Raw genomic sequence first — 16541 nt, 5'->3', positions numbered from 1 at the left:
GAGACTTCAAAGAGTGGCTAAGAAGTGCACCAGGTCCCCTTTCAGTTCAATCCTGTCTGCCAGGGTCCCAGTAGGGGGTGTGGCAGTCCTTTGTGTGAGAGCAGGCCCTCCACCCTCCCAGCCCAGGAAGACCCATTCAAAATGCAGATGTATGCAAGTGAGGCTGAGTACCCTGTGTTTGGGGTGTGTCTGAGTGAATGCACAAGGAGCGGTCAACCAAGCCCAGCCAGACGTGGATTGTAAGGCACAGAAGGATTTAAGTGCAAAGAAATGCTCACTTTCTAAAAGTGGCATTTCTAGAATAGTAATATCAAATCCGACTTCACCAGTCAGCAGGATTTTGTGTTACCATTCTGGCCATACTATATATGACCTTCCTGCTCCTTTCAGATCAGCAGCTGCCACTTCAACAGTGTATGAGGGCAGCCCAAATGTTAGCCTATGAAGGGAGCAGGCCTCACAGTAGTGTAAAAACGAATTTAGGAGTTTTACACTACCAGGACATATAACTACACAGGTACATGTCCTGCCTTTTACCTACACAGCACCCTGCTCTAGGGGTTACCTAGGGCATACATTAAGGGTGACATATGTAGAAAAAGGGGAGTTCTAGGATTGGCAAGTACTTTTAAATGCCAAGTCGAGGTGGCAGTGAAACTGCACACACAGGCCTTGCAATGGCAGGCCTGAGACAAGGAAAAGGGGCTACTTAAGTGGGTGGCACAACCAGTGCTGCTGGCCCACTAGTAGCATTTAATTTACCAGCCCTATGCACATAAATGCACCTTACTAGGGACTTATAAGTAAATTAATAGTCCAATCAGGTATGATTCAAGGTTACCATGTTTTAAGGGAGAGAGCACATGCACTTTAGCACTGGTTAGCAGTGGTAAAGTGCGCAGAGTCTAAAAACCAGTAAAAATGAGGTCAGAAAAAGAAAAGGAGGAAGGCAAAAAGTTTGGGGATGACCCTGTCAAAAAGCTAGGTCCAACACATAGCTATTGCAATTTCACATTTGTGAAAGCACAGACTGACTCCAGATTGGTTTGTGATTGATTTGTGTTTATTTCTGTGCAAATAAGTGGAGGGGGTTGTAAAATGGGCAGGGGTGATGGTGCAGGAATGTCCACTCTATTTGTTTCACAGGTGCATTGTCCAAAGGGGTATAGGAAGTGGAGCAAGGGCAGGTGAAGGTTGGACAGGGTGACAAAGTGGGACAGAAGGGTGACATTCAGGGGGGTCTCATTTCCTGGCGGGGGTCTTGGCAATGTTCTCTGTCTTGTTCCTGGATCTCAGAGACCGTTTGCGGGGTGGCTCTCCATCTGCAGGGGGTGTGGTGCTGGTGTCGTGGTCCTGTGGCAGTGCCTCCTGTCCACTAGCGCCGGCAGAGGTGGAGGGCTGTTCATCATCCAGGCTAGTGTCAGGGGCCGCTTGTTGTGCCACAGTCCCTCCTGGTATTGACAGGGTCCTGCAGCATCCCTGCATTGATGACCAGGGTGGTGTTAATGGACTTCAGTTCCTCCCTGATCCCCAGATAGTGTGCTTCCTGCAGCCGCTGGGTCTCCTGAAAGTTGGCCAGTACCATTGCCATCGTCTCCTGGGAATGATGGTACGATCCCATGATATTGGAGAGGGCCTCGTGGAGAGTGGGTTCCCTGGGCCTGTCCTCCCCCTGTTGCACAGCAGTCCTCCCAGTTCCCCTGTGTTCCTGTTCCTTTGTCCCCTGAACCATGTGCCCACTGCCATTGCCCCAGGTCCTTGATTTTCTTGGGGTGGTGGGTTTGCCTGGGTTCTCTGTAGTGGTGGACACACTGCTGCTTGACGTGTCTTGGGGACAGAGGTATGGGCCGGCTGGGTAGGTGCTGTGGTAATGTTTCCTGAGGGGGGAGGCTCTGTGGTGGCTTGTGCCAGTGTCAGGGGAACCGACTGTCCCGAGGTCCCAGATGTGCCGGCCTGGTCATCTTGATCCAGTTGTTTAGAGCTGCTGTCATCACTGTGGGCCTCTTCTGTGGGGGGACTATATATATGTCTGGAACCTCCTGTCTGGTGACGTTGGTTAGGGGTCCTGCAGGGGTGTAAAGGCATGATTATTGCATCTGTGTGTGCCATTATGTGCAATGGGTGAGTGACACTGTACTCCGGTGCTTGCATTCTTTTCTAGGTCCTTGTGTGACATTTGGTTTGGGGGCTGTGTGGGTATCTGTAGTGGACATGCTTTGGTGATGGGTGTACATGCTTTGGTGTTGCGGGCAGGGCTTAGTGTTGGGATGGATGGGTTGTGATAGTGGGACATATGTGAGGTGTTGGAGTGATGGGGATGAGGGTGAGGGTGGGGGTATGTGATGGCATGCAGGTAGGGTGGGGATATAATAGTTAAGGGTTGACTTACCAGAGTCCATTCCTCCTGCTACTCCTGTGAGGCCCTCAGGATGCAGTATTGCCAAGACTTGCTCCTCCCATGTTGTTAGGTGTGGGGGAGGACATGGGGGTCCACCGCCAGTCCTCTGTATAGCAATATGGGGTCTGGAGACCACGGAACGCACCTTCCCCCGTAGGTCGTTCCACCTCTTCTGGATGTCATCCCAAGTTCTTGGATTCTGTCCCACTCCGTTGATCCTGTCGACTATTCTGCGCCATAGCTCCATCTTCCTAGGAATGGATGGGTGCTGCACCTGTGATCCGAATAGCTGTGGCTCTACCCTGGCGATTTCCTCCACCATGACCCTGAGCTCCTCCTGAGAGAACCTGGGGTGTCGTTGAGGTGCCATGATGTGGTGTGGGTGATATGTGAGGTGGTGTGTGTTGTGATGTGTGAGGGGATGTGTTGTATTTTGTTTGAGGTGCGTGGATGTTGTGTGAGTGATGATGTTGTGTGTCTGTGGATGCTAGTGTTGTTTCTGGTGGTGTCTCTCTCTGGCCTTCTTTCAAAGTTTTGGTAGTAAGGACTTGTGGGTGATGTGGGTGTGTGTTTTGCATTGGATTGGGTGTGTGGGAGTGGTGTGTGTATCAGGTGTGTGTATTTCGAATTGTCCAATGTGGTTGTGTTTTGTAAATGTGTGTGTATTTTGAGTGCGGCGGTGTATACCGCCAATGGAATACCGCAGTTGAAAGACCGCCACGTGGATTTGTGGGTCGTGATAGTGTGGGCGAATTCCTGTTGGCGTGACAGTGGAGGTTTTGTTATCGCCAGTTTATCACTGACCTTTGGTGTGGCAGACTTGTGTGAGGGTCTGGATGATGGCGGATTCCGAGCTGTGGGTCGTAATTGCTGTAGTAGAATTCCACCGCCGCAGCGGTGTGTTGGTGGCCTTCTACACAGCGGTAAGCGGGATTTACCGCCAATGTTGTAATGAGGGCCATAGTGTACAGTATGCAGATTGGCAATATGTGGTAAGTTAGTAGACTTTGGTGAGGAACAATCACTTTGTTAAGGCACCATGTTTGTAATAACCATCATATGCCAACAGGAATACTGGCTGAGCCCACAATATAAAAAGAAAAAAGAAAAAAGGAAAAAAAATATATATATACTTGCAAATGAAAAAGAGCAAGATGCTATTTAAGTAATTCACTCGACATAGGTATGTTGTACTTCAAGGTAAAATGGAAAGAACTGGTGAACCTTGGTAGATAATGCTCGCATATCAAAAAATGTAGGCAATATCTCAGAAGTGGGACCGTGTAGTCGTCCACTACTGTGTGGTCGGAGAAATGTCTAACCTGGCCAGAGTACGTGAGGTCCAAGCAAAATCAAAGAAATAACAGCGCCCTGTTGGAGCAACGCTACTCACAGTTGCAAGAGACAGTCCGTAGCCTGAGACCTACCCCGGGGCCGCGTTCCCAAAAAGCAAGAGGCGAATGCGGCTCACGGGTCAAATAGAAAGGTCGAGGCGTGGGCAACCAATCAGGGGAGGAGTTTAAAAGTGTTGATACCGTGCGCCGTGAAAATACTGGAAACAAAGAAAGGACAATGTTCCTCACATGAAAGCAAAACAAAGGGGAATATAAACAACAGATTACTGTCGGTTTTTGGAAGCAGAGAGGGAAAGAAAAACACTTTGTTGGTCAAAAAATAATAGTTAGAGCGGGATGAAATAAATTATTTATACAACAAGCACACATGTGAATGTCTAAATAAATAATGATAATACATAAGGGGAACTAAAATGTCAGACAATACAGGTCTTATATTTACAATCCACTGCAAAGAAGACTGTGTGAAAGTAATGTAGCAAAAACACCAGACGGTCAGGCCAGGAGGTAGCACAAGACACAAGAGTTAGGCCCCAAAACAAAGCAAACTGTAAGCTCCCTGGAAAGCAGAGGAGCACAAACAGGCTCAAATAGGTACAATGCAGCAACCAAATAGGGGCATGTAAGGAAATTGCTCCCTGTTGCAATTACCCCCCACTTTTTGCCTGATACTGATGCTGACTTGACTGAGAAGTGTGCTGGGACCCTGCTAACCAGGCCCCAGCACCAGTGTTCTTTCACCTAAAATGTACCATTGTTTCCACAATTGGCAAACCCTGGCACACAGATAAGTCCCTTGTAAAAGGTGCCAGTGGTACCAAGGGCGATGTGACCAGGGAAGGTCCCTAAGGGCTGCAGCATATGTTGTGCCACCCTAAGGGACCCCTCACCTAACACATGCACACTGCCATTGCAGATTGTGTGTGTTGGTAGGGAGAAAAAAGGCAAAGTCGACATGGCATCCCCCTCAGGATGCCATGCACACAAAATACTGCCTGTGGCATAGGTAAGTCACCCCTTTAGCAGGCCTTACAGCCCTAAGGCAGGGTGCGCTATACCACAGGTGAGGGCATAGCTGCATGAGCAATATGCCCCTACAGTGTCTAAGTCTATTCTTAGACATTGTAAGTACAGTTGTGGCCATATTAAGTATATGGTCTGGGAGTTTGTCAAAAACTAACTCCACAGCTCCATAATGGCTACACTGAATACTGGGAAGTTTGGTATCAAACTTTTCAGAATAATAAACCCACAGTGATGCCAGTGTTGGATTTATTAAAAAATGCACACAGAGGGCATCTTAGAGATGCCCCCTGTATTTTACCCAATTGTTCAGTGCAGGACTGACTGGTCTGTGCCAGCCTGCTGCTGAGAGACGAGTTTCTGACCCACTGTGGTGAGAGCCTTTGTGCTCTCTGAGGACAGAAACAAAGCCAGCTCTGGGTGGAGGTGCTTCACACCTCCTCCTGCAGTAACTGTAACACCTAGCAGTGAGCCTCAAAGGCTTCGTGTTACAATGCCCTGGGCACTCCAGCTAGTAGAGATGCCCGCCCCCCTGGACACAGCCCCCACTTTTGGCAGGAAGTCCAGGGGAGATAATGAGAAAAACAATGAGGAGTCACCCACCAGTCAGGACAGCCCCTAAGGTGTCCTGAGCTGAGGTGACCCCTGCCTTTAGAAATCCTCCATCTTGATTTTGGAGGATTCCCCCAATAGGAATAGGGATGTGCCCCCCTCCCCTCAGGGAGGAGGCACAAAGAGGGTGTAGCCACTGACCACAGAAGGTTTTAGAAAGGCACAGTATGTAGTAAGATGGGCAAACATGAGGCTAGTCAACAATTCAGAGAACCATCAGAGTACATGAAGTGGGAAATCAAACAGTCTCAACCAAGAACAGATAGGGTCTTGCACTTAACTGTGAGCAAAGGGCAAAGTCTGTAACAGGAGGAACCAACAAAAGCCACCAAAGGGCCATATGGACTAAAGCATTTTCCCATAGACACAGAATGGGTAAAGTCCTTTGGTACATCTGGCCCCAGGTGAATACCAAAGCAGAGAAACAGCAGCCTGAATTATTAGAGAAAGCCACCTGCTACAGCTAAGAACAAAGAAATGTTGCATAGGCTCTCATTATTCTAATGAGACTACTGGGTTTCGAGTGGCAGAATCGCCTGTGGTGTGGGAGACTGAGTCCGACCCACTGCAGGTGATAACTGTCACTCCAATTTGGGTTTTGCTCCGGCTAACTAGCAGTGCTTCATCTCTACCCAAGGCCAGGGATGATTGGGCAGCCGAGCTCATGACATAAATGGTTTCTCAGGGAAGCCCCGGTCACTCAGGTCTCATCCGTTTCTCTCAGTTACATTAGTCTCATCTACACAATGACAAACAGAGGCAGTATATGTTTCAATAAGATTTTAATGAAGTGACTGCATCTTAGATAACAAAGCGTGAGCTGCAATAACCAGGATGACACAACATAATAAGATTAAAGTTGTGACCAGGAGAGTAAAGCATAGAAATAACACTATCAAGTTGTCACTTAGAGCCAATAGACTAATTCCTACCTACGCTATAATAGAGAACAGCGTGATAAGGTCTAATTCTGCCTTTCAGGTTCCCCTGGGAAGCCATCATCCCCCATACCTGAGCAAAGGCCTGAAGTCTGCGTTAGCAGCTGTAGCGAAGCATCCGGCAATCAGCATACCGTTGTGGTTCTCTGGGTGGAATGTCCCTCTAATATGTAAAGGACAGGGAAGTGTTTTTATAATTAAACAGCTGATGTTCTGAGAAACTGTCCCTACGTAAGGATGTGTGTTTTCTATGAATGTCAGAGACTAAACTTATACCATGTTCACCGGTGTTGGACTTTTGGCCATACGCATGGTCATCCCTAGTCTTTTTGCCTCCTTCCTCCTGGTTTTTCTGACCTTTCGCTGTTGGCTCTAGGACTCTGAGCACTTTATCACTGCTGACCAGTGTTAAAGTGCAGGTGCTCTCCCATCTAAAGTTGGTATGATTGGCTTATACCTGATTGGCATATTTAATTTACCTATAAGTCCCTTGTACAGTGGTATCTCTATACCCAGGGCCTGTAAATTAAATACTACTAGTGGGCCTGCAGCGCTGCTTGCGCCACCCACTGAAGTAGACTTTCAAACCTGTCTCAGGCCTGCTAGCGCAGGGCCTGTGTGCGCAGTTTTCTGCCACAGGGACCTGGCATCTAAATTTACTTGCCAGGCCCAGGACTCCCCTTTTACTACATGTAAGTCACCCCTAAAGTACGCCCTGTGGGCAGGGTGCCATGTATGTAGAAAGGCAGGACATGTGCCATATTGCATGGCCTGTCCTGGTAGTGACAAACAGCCTAACTTGGTGTCTCACTGCTGTGAGTGCTGCCTTCTCATAGGATTGCATTAGAAATGCCCTGCCTTATGTGTAGGGGTATTGTCTGATTTATGAGGGCTAGCGTAGGCGTGTTTGGTATGGTTGTGATGGTGATGATAAATACTGCTTACTGGTGTGGGTGTATTTTTTATTACTATCACAGAAATGCCACTTCTAGAAAGTGCGCATTTATCTGTGCTTATGATTCTGGTGTTTTGCAGCTTGACTCCAATCCACGTCTGGGCAGAGTGACAGTTGGGGCTTTGTGCATACTTTTCAGACAGCCTGTACACAGGGAGGGTGGAGGTGTCACTGAGGTGCATCTACATACTGAATAGTCTCCCTGGGCTGAGAGAAGGGAGAGGCGGGGCACACCTACATTTGTAAAGGCTGTGCCCTGGCCTCACACAATAGGGTCGTTAACCCCCCACTGATGTTTGGAGCCTGTGCTGAAAGGAGAGAGGGGGCACTCCCAGAACCAGTTGTAACTGGCTGGAACCTCCTCTCCCTGTCATTGTAAAACACTGTAAAAAAAGGACTATAAGTACAGGGGAATTTTCCCCACAATTTGAACATTCTTGGAACTTGAAACTGGACACAGAACGCTGATGAATGGACTCACCAGGAAACCGCCTTGGACTGCTGCTGCTGTGCTGACCTGTGACCTGCCTGGTCACTAGGAGGAACTGCCACCAACTGCACCCCTTGTGCTGGCCTGTAGCTGGGCCCACCAGCCCTGTGCTCCTTCTTGTTGAGTTGTTCCCAGGGGCAGGGTGCTGTGGCCCCTGACCCCTGTAACGATCCTTTAGACCTTTGCACAGAATGCGTCCACCAGGAACAAGGCATTCTTTTAAATTGCTGAGGCTGCTGATGTGCCCTCGCGCTTTGAAAGCGCTTTTCTTTGACTAAAAAGGAAATCACCGCCGCAGCCCGGGCTTTTAATTGTGCCCTCGCGCTTCCTGGAGCGCGTTTCTACTAAAGGAGATCACCGCCGCAACCCGGGCGCATAAATGTGCCCTCGCGCTCTCTACATCGCCTTTTCTTTGCTGGAATCACCGCCGCAGCCCGGGCAGAGCATTTGCATTCCAGCGCGAGGTCCGCGCTGTCTCTAGTGCCCCCGGGGCACTTTCAGAAGTCAAGGAAGGAGCTAGCACGCTCCTAGCGTGCTCCTGGGGGACGCGCGCTTTTCAGAGCGCCCCCGGGGCACCAGCAGGCCCCACCTTGGGCCGCGACGTCATCTGGAAGTAGAGGAAGAGGAGGACGCCTCTCCCTCGCGTGCAGGAGTCCCGGAGGACTCTCCTGCTATCCCAGGCCGGGCGGCAGCCTCACCGGAGGCTCGCCCTGGCCCCCAGCTCTCTTGTTGGCCCCCTCGCGGGCCAGGAGTATGTCATTTCGGGGTCTCCCATAGTGGCAGGGCCCCCAGAGGCCCAGGGAGTTAGCGGGTCCCCGGAGGGGCCCGTGTTTCAATTAGGAGGGGGTGCGAGGCACCCCCCTCCCCCTTTAAAGGTTTCCCAGACCGGGGCCCCCCCCTCGAGAGGGCCGGTGGAGGCCTGGGAGGGCCCCCAGTGTTCACGGTCCCCAGAGGGGCCCATTTTTGTCACAGAGGAGGTGCGTGCCGCCCTCCCCTAACCCCAGGAGATCAGGGAGGCCCCCGTTTTGCGCAGAGGAGCGCCGGGGGCCCCATTATTCGTTTTAGGCACTGGAGGTGCCTCTACCATCTACCAGGTACTTTTAAATGGACCAATAGGATCATAATTGAAGTTCTTGTTACAGACTTTTCTAATTGTGATATATTGCCTACCTGTTCTTTGATGGTTTTACATATGTGTGCACATGTTCCTTTTATGGGCATGACTTGCTAATATGTTTGCTTAAACTTGCCATAGATTTTCTAATGTTCCTATTATGGGCATTTTATGATATTCTTGTGACAAGTGTGCTAATGTGATAACGTGTTTCCTGACTACTGCTTATGTTGCAGAATACTGAGTAACCTGTGTGTTATGTGTGACTACTGCTAGTTTGCAGAGTAACTAATGTGTAACGTTCTGACAACTGCTAAGGTAGCAGGATAGTACTGTTATGTGATGTTGGTCTGATAATTACGTTGTGTACAATACAGTATATTTTCATATAATCTGGTGTTGTGTTTCCTTTGTGGTGGGGATATTGCGTCACATGTATGTGTGTGTTGTGCAAACGCTTTACGCATTGCCTCCGGGTTAAGCCTGACTGCTCGTGCCAAGCTACCAAGGGGGTGAGCAGGGGTTATCTTGGACGTGTAACTCCCTTGCCCTGACTAGAGTGGGTAAGTTCTGCCTGGCTGAGGTGCATACCCTAGCCAACCAGAAACCCCATTTCTAACATTGGAAGTCAGCGGTGAGGATAGGACTTGCGCTTGCACAATACCATTGTGACTCATTATTTCACTACAAGGATTGCGTTTAGACCATCACATGTTTGGCTTCTCTTAACTTTCTCTCTTTGGTCATTTTTCCTGTTTTCAGTTCTCACGCTTGGGTATTGTGGTTGTCACAGTTGAGTTATTTGTACCTTTTCAAGATGGGGCTTACCTTTGATTTAGAGGACCTGCCGTTTTACACGCAGGGGGAATTAGAGGGGTTCTGTAGAGAGAGAGGGCTGCCTGTAGAAGGGGACCTCAGGAGATCTCTGAATTTCTTTGAAAGGTTTGTGACATTTACCCAGGGAGGGAGTGTGCGTAGGGGGTACCCAGAGGATCCTGAGTGTAGCAAGGGTTCCCAATGGGAGGGCTCCCAGACCTCATCCCTAGAGAGTGGTAGAGAGACTGATCAGGAGGGTGAGAATGACCGGTTGGGGACGCCAGTTGACAGGGAAGGCCCCAGTGATAGGGAGTCCCTTGCTGGGCCCAGTGTAAGAAGCAGGGCTACCTCTCATTCCTTGACGCCTGATGAGCTAAGAGATAGGCGGGAAGAGAGGGACCTGAAGTTGCAGTTAGCGCGCCTAGCTGTTGAGGAGAGAAGGGCTGAGGTAGAGAAGGCCTTAGTACAGGAGAGAATGGCAGAGGCAGAGAGGGCCTTTGCCAGAGAAAGACTCGCTCTAGAGCGCAGTCTGAAGGTTCTGGACTCACCAGCGCTGCAGGTGGAGTCCAGTGGTGGCAGCAATGTACAGTGCTGTAGCAAAGATGTTCCTCACATACCCATAGATCTGGTACCTAGGTTCCAAGGGGGGGGTGACATACGTCAGTGGTTAAAGGAATATGAGAGGGCTCTGGTAGAGCGCAGGATCCCTGAGAAGGATTGGGGAACTGGCCTAGGGAGTTTTATTCCTGAGGAGGGGAGGGATGCCCTACTGACTCTAGAAGAGAGTGACAGGGAGGGGTACTCCGCTGTGAAGAACGCACTGATTGTGAAGTATGGTTTTTCCCCTGAGGAATACAGAAAAAGGTTTAGGGGTGGTAAGAAACTGTCCCACCAGTCTTGGGAGGAGTTTGTGGAGGATTGCTGCATTGCACTAGATGGATGGGTGAAGGGTAGCACAGTAAACAATTTTGAAGGGCTGTTTAATCTGATTCTCAGAGAGCACCTGTTTCGTTGTTGTTTTTCAGAGTTACGCCAACACTTGTCAGTGTGTGAGCTCTCTGACTCCAGGGAGCTTGCAAAGGAGGCAGACTTCTGGTTGCGTACCAGAGGGTCTGGTGTGACATTAGGGGGTGTTCCTAATGAGAGTGGTCTAGGTGTTTCCCAACAAGGTGTGGTGGGAAAGGAATGGAGTGTCCCAGGTAGGTCCCAGTGGACTGGGATGGGTGAGGGACCCCATGTCCCGTCTCTGAGGAGAGGGAATGGGGCTGGGCTGAGGCCCAAGGTGCCCAAGATACCGTCCCAGGCCCCTGAAGGTTCCATGAGTGAACGCCAGGAGGTGAGCCTAACCTGTGCCGTAGGGCCAGCTGTTCAGAAGGATCCCATTTTGTCATTAGGACTTAGGCGGGTGGCTGGTGATAGCGTTCCGCCGGTCCTGGTGTCTGGTAGTCTCGCTCTACAGCGGAGGAGGCGGAAATCCAGACATAGGGTTGAGAGGGGGCTGCGGGCCCCAGTGGAGAACCTGGAGGGTCAGGGGTCAGCTCTGAGAGCAGAGCCCCCCAGGAATGACCTTGGTGAGACCATTTCTGGGCTGGGGGGAATCCAGACTCTGTCCGATGGGCAGAGGTCAGGAGACCTGCGCCAGCCAGACTCTTGTGTGGCCCTTGGGGAAAGTGTTTCCCTGGTGGGGGGTAGGTGTGCCCCCCAGGAAGTCCTGGTGCGCCAGGCAATGATTCAACCGCAGGGTGGTGACTCTGGGTTGGATGATCAGGTTCAGGGGGTAAACTCTGACCTGATGGGGAGTACGTGTGCTCCCCAGGAAGTCCTGGTGCGCCAGGCAGTGGTTCAACCGCAGGGTAGTGACTCTGGGTTGGATTGCCAGATTCAGGGGGTAAGCTCTGATCTGGTAGGGGGTAGGTGTGCTCCCAAGGAAGTCCTGGTTCGCTGGGCAATGGTCCAGTCTAAGGGTGTCGTCCCTGGACTAGATAGACAGGTTCAGGGGGTAAACTCTGACCTGGTTGGGGGGGCGGTTAGTGTGCTCACCCCCCTGTGTGAAACTTCTGGTGGCTTCTCCCGAGGTGGGGAGATGCAGGACTCTGGAAGTGGGGGTCAGGGAGGGGGAAGCCCGCCCTGGACCCCGGTGCAACCCAAGGGTGTCGTCCCTAGGTTGGGTGGTCAGTCGCCAGGTAGTGATCCTGGGCTGGCGAGAAAGTTGTGCAGGGCTGCTGTACCCAGCACCCTGGCAAGTGTGGATTCTGGTGATACCCCTCCTAGGAGAGGAGGGCGGGATCCTAGAAGGAGGGGTAGAGGGAGGAGAGCCTCGCCTCTAGCCCCTGTAGAACCTATGGGTGCGGACCCTAGGTTGGTGGATCAGTGGCAGGGTAGAGCCCCTGAACTGATCGGAAATAGAGTGGAGACAGGTTGCTTTGCACCTGGGGCTACCGCCCCCCACTCATTATGGTTTCAGAGACCAGAGGCTCCTAGATGGCCTGGGGCCTGGTTCTGGCCATTGGCAGCTAGAGAATCCCCGTGGGTTGGTCTAGGCTGCCTGGGACGCATTGACAGAGAGATCCCAGTGGAGTCAGGAAGGCGTAGAACTGGAACATGCCCCTGCTGTTGTGGGCCTGGGTCCTTGTTCTATCGCCCCAATCAGGAAAGTACATCAAGGTATTGATTGTTCTCCCCTGGATTTTGGCTGGTAGGGGGTTGTGTTGGACTTTTGGCCATACGCATGGTCATCCCTAGTCTTTTTGCCTCCTTCCTCCTGGTTTTTCTGACCTTTCGCTGTTGGCTCTAGGACTCTGAGCACTTTATCACTGCTGACCAGTGTTAAAGTGCAGGTGCTCTCCCATCTAAAGTTGGTATGATTGGCTTATACCTGATTGGCATATTTAATTTACCTATAAGTCCCTTGTACAGTGGTATCTCTATACCCAGGGCCTGTAAATTAAATACTACTAGTGGGCCTGCAGCGCTGCTTGCGCCACCCACTGAAGTAGACTTTCAAACCTGTCTCAGGCCTGCTAGCGCAGGGCCTGTGTGCGCAGTTTTCTGCCACAGGGACCTGGCATCTAAATTTACTTGCCAGGCCCAGGACTCCCCTTTTACTACATGTAAGTCACCCCTAAAGTACGCCCTGTGGGCAGGGTGCCATGTATGTAGAAAGGCAGGACATGTGCCATATTGCATGGCCTGTCCTGGTAGTGACAAACAGCCTAACTTGGTGTCTCACTGCTGTGAGTGCTGCCTTCTCATAGGATTGCATTAGAAATGCCCTGCCTTATGTGTAGGGGTATTGTCTGATTTATGAGGGCTAGCGTAGGCGTGTTTGGTATGGTTGTGATGGTGATGATAAATACTGCTTACTGGTGTGGGTGTATTTTTTATTACTATCACAGAAATGCCACTTCTAGAAAGTGCGCATTTATCTGTGCTTATGATTCTGGTGTTTTGCAGCTTGACTCCAATCCACGTCTGGGCAGAGTGACAGTTGGGGCTTTGTGCATACTTTTCAGACAGCCTGTACACAGGGAGGGTGGAGGTGTCACTGAGGTGCATCTACATACTGAATAGTCTCCCTGGGCTGAGAGAAGGGAGAGGCGGGGCACACCTACATTTGTAAAGGCTGTGCCCTGGCCTCACACAATAGGGTCGTTAACCCCCCACTGATGTTTGGAGCCTGTGCTGAAAGGAGAGAGGGGGCACTCCCAGAACCAGTTGTAACTGGCTGGAACCTCCTCTCCCTGTCATTGTAAAACACTGTAAAAAAAGGACTATAAGTACAGGGGAATTTTCCCCACAATTTGAACATTCTTGGAACTTGAAACTGGACACAGAACGCTGATGAATGGACTCACCAGGAAACCGCCTTGGACTGCTGCTGCTGTGCTGACCTGTGACCTGCCTGGTCACTAGGAGGAACTGCCACCAACTGCACCCCTTGTGCTGGCCTGTAGCTGGGCCCACCAGCCCTGTGCTCCTTCTTGTTGAGTTGTTCCCAGGGGCAGGGTGCTGTGGCCCCTGACCCCTGTAACGATCCTTTAGACCTTTGCACAGAATGCGTCCACCAGGAACAAGGCATTCTTTTAAATTGCTGAGGCTGCTGATGTGCCCTCGCGCTTTGAAAGCGCTTTTCTTTGACTAAAAAGGAAATCACCGCCGCAGCCCGGGCTTTTAATTGTGCCCTCGCGCTTCCTGGAGCGCGTTTCTACTAAAGGAGATCACCGCCGCAACCCGGGCGCATAAATGTGCCCTCGCGCTCTCTACAGCGCCTTTTCTTTGCTGGAATCACCGCCGCAGCCCGGGCAGAGCATTTGCATTCCAGCGCGAGGTCCGCGCTGTCTCTAGTGCCCCCGGGGCACTTTCAGAAGTCAAGGAAGGAGCTAGCACGCTCCTAGCGTGCTCCTGGGGGACGCGCGCTTTTCAGAGCGCCCCCGGGGCACCAGCAGGCCCCACCTTGGGCCGCGACGTCATCTGGAAGTAGAGGAAGAGGAGGACGCCTCTCCCTCGCGTGCAGGAGTCCCGGAGGACTCTCCTGCTATCCCAGGCCGGGCGGCAGCCTCACCGGAGGCTCGCCCTGGCCCCCAGCTCTCTTGTTGGCCCCCTCGCGGGCCAGGAGTATGTCATTTCGGGGTCTCTCATAGTGGCAGGGCCCCCAGAGGCCCAGGGAGTTAGCGGGTCCCCGGAGGGGCCCGTGTTTCAATTAGGAGGGGGTGCGAGGCACCCCCCTCCCCCTTTAAAGGTTTCCCAGACCGGGGCCCCCCCCTCGAGAGGGCCGGTGGAGGCCTGGGAGGGCCCCCAGTGTTCACGGTCCCCAGAGGGGCCCATTTTTGTCACAGAGGAGGTGCGTGCCGCCCTCCCCTAACCCCAGGAGATCAGGGAGGCCCCCGTTTTGCGCAGAGGAGCGCCGGGGGCCCCATTATTCGTTTTAGGCACTGGAGGTGCCTCTACCATCTACCAGGTACTTTTAAATGGACCAATAGGATCATAATTGAAGTTCTTGTTACAGACTTTTCTAATTGTGATATATTGCCTACCTGTTCTTTGATGGTTTTACATATGTGTGCACATGTTCCTTTTATGGGCATGACTTGCTAATATGTTTGCTTAAACTTGCCATAGATTTTCTAATGTTCCTATTATGGGCATTTTATGATATTCTTGTGACAAGTGTGCTAATGTGATAACGTGTTTCCTGACTACTGCTTATGTTGCAGAATACTGAGTAACCTGTGTGTTATGTGTGACTACTGCTAGTTTGCAGAGTAACTAATGTGTAACGTTCTGACAACTGCTAAGGTAGCAGGATAGTACTGTTATGTGATGTTGGTCTGATAATTACGTTGTGTACAATACAGTATATTTTCATATAATCTGGTGTTGTGTTTCCTTTGTGGTGGGGATATTGCGTCACATGTATGTGTGTGTTGTGCAAACGCTTTACGCATTGCCTCCGGGTTAAGCCTGACTGCTCGTGCCAAGCTACCAAGGGGGTGAGCAGGGGTTATCTTGGACGTGTAACTCCCTTGCCCTGACTAGAGTGGGTAAGTTCTGCCTGGCTGAGGTGCATACCCTAGCCAACCAGAAACCCCATTTCTAACAACCGGCAACCTATCTTTCTGCAGCCTTGGAAGAAGCACAGAGTGAGCAAGAATGTCTTGTTTGAGAACAGAGTGTTGGCCTAGGCAAAAACAGTTAGATAGAAGAAAATAAAACAAGACCGTAAAAGTGGCTACTGTAAAAATAATAAAGCAAAGCTGAATAAAACATATCTAGTTTAAGGTGCACAGCGGCAGGCCTAGTATGCTAAAATAATGTCTATAAAGCTATAACTAAAATGGCTCCACAACACCCTCCCCTTGTCAGTTGAAGGTGGTACAAAGCCTAAATGTATATAAAAGCTAGGAACAACTCAACCTAAGATATATATGTAAAAATGTAAATAATGACAGAGTTAAAAGGACACATGAGCATATAAAAGGAAAATGTAAAACTGTTAACATGTGGCATGAAAGACTGAATTTGAAGAGTCAAAGTTATTTTTGAGAATTCCCAATTGATTCCGGGGCAATAGAGGACAGGAAATGTTCCACTTCAGCAGGTGTTAAAGTTGGAAAGTCATCTCCGAGAAGGACCAAGGAGCATTTGTGTTCCATAGCCTGAGCTTCAGCCTCAGCCTGGGCGGCATTCCGTGATGTGTCCAATGATGAGTGAAGAGCCACATCCTCCAGGAAGGGCAACTCACAAGTAGCTTCCCGTAGCAAACACACCCTCAACGCGCTTGTCTGGTAATGAGCCCTCAGCGAGAACATCAACAGATCAGTGTCCAATGAAAGCAAGCGCTGCGTAGAAAGATAAACTTCCAGTGCATGTTCAAAACAGCACCATTGGCACCGAATCATGGGTTGCACACAATGTAAAACCAGTCTGAATGACAGAGACCAGTCACACTCCAATTGCTCCAGGAGTGTTGCTCCAAAATACTGCATCATGCGTTTACGACACAGCTGCGCTGATGGGAGCGCTTTCATTCCTCCTTCTTGTGGCCGGACAGCCATTGCACATGAAAAATAGCAACAGCAAAACACCAGCTATTACAGCCAAAGTTATTGGAAATCCCCCGAAAATACTGGAGAAAATTGAGTGAATGGCTGATGGCATTAAACCGAATTTGGAGGAGAAGGTGTGAATGAAACCAGAACCAACAGCCTCAAAGAAATTCGCGATTCCAGTAGTACTGGACGTTTTAAATATCCTTCCCACGAGTTCACCAAAGTGTCTCGGAAAGTTGGTACTTGAAAGGGACTGTATCTCTGCTAACAACCTTGCCACCTGAAGTGCAAA

At 50.5% G+C, this 16541-nt stretch overlaps 1 protein-coding gene across 1 annotated transcript in view; it reads left to right on the top strand.

The window, feature by feature from the left end:
- LOC138262020 (ATP-dependent translocase ABCB1-like) overlaps positions 1–16541 on the top strand; it is a 1142744-nt gene that overhangs the window by 21833 nt on the left and 1104370 nt on the right. The gene's annotated exons all lie outside the window — the stretch shown is intronic.

This window comes from Pleurodeles waltl, chromosome 10 (genome assembly GCF_031143425.1).
Source record: "Pleurodeles waltl isolate 20211129_DDA chromosome 10, aPleWal1.hap1.20221129, whole genome shotgun sequence".
NCBI classification, from domain to species: domain Eukaryota; kingdom Metazoa; phylum Chordata; class Amphibia; order Caudata; family Salamandridae; genus Pleurodeles; species Pleurodeles waltl.
The sequence above is the reverse complement of the archived record's forward strand: the minus strand, read 5'-3'. Positions and strand labels throughout refer to the sequence as shown.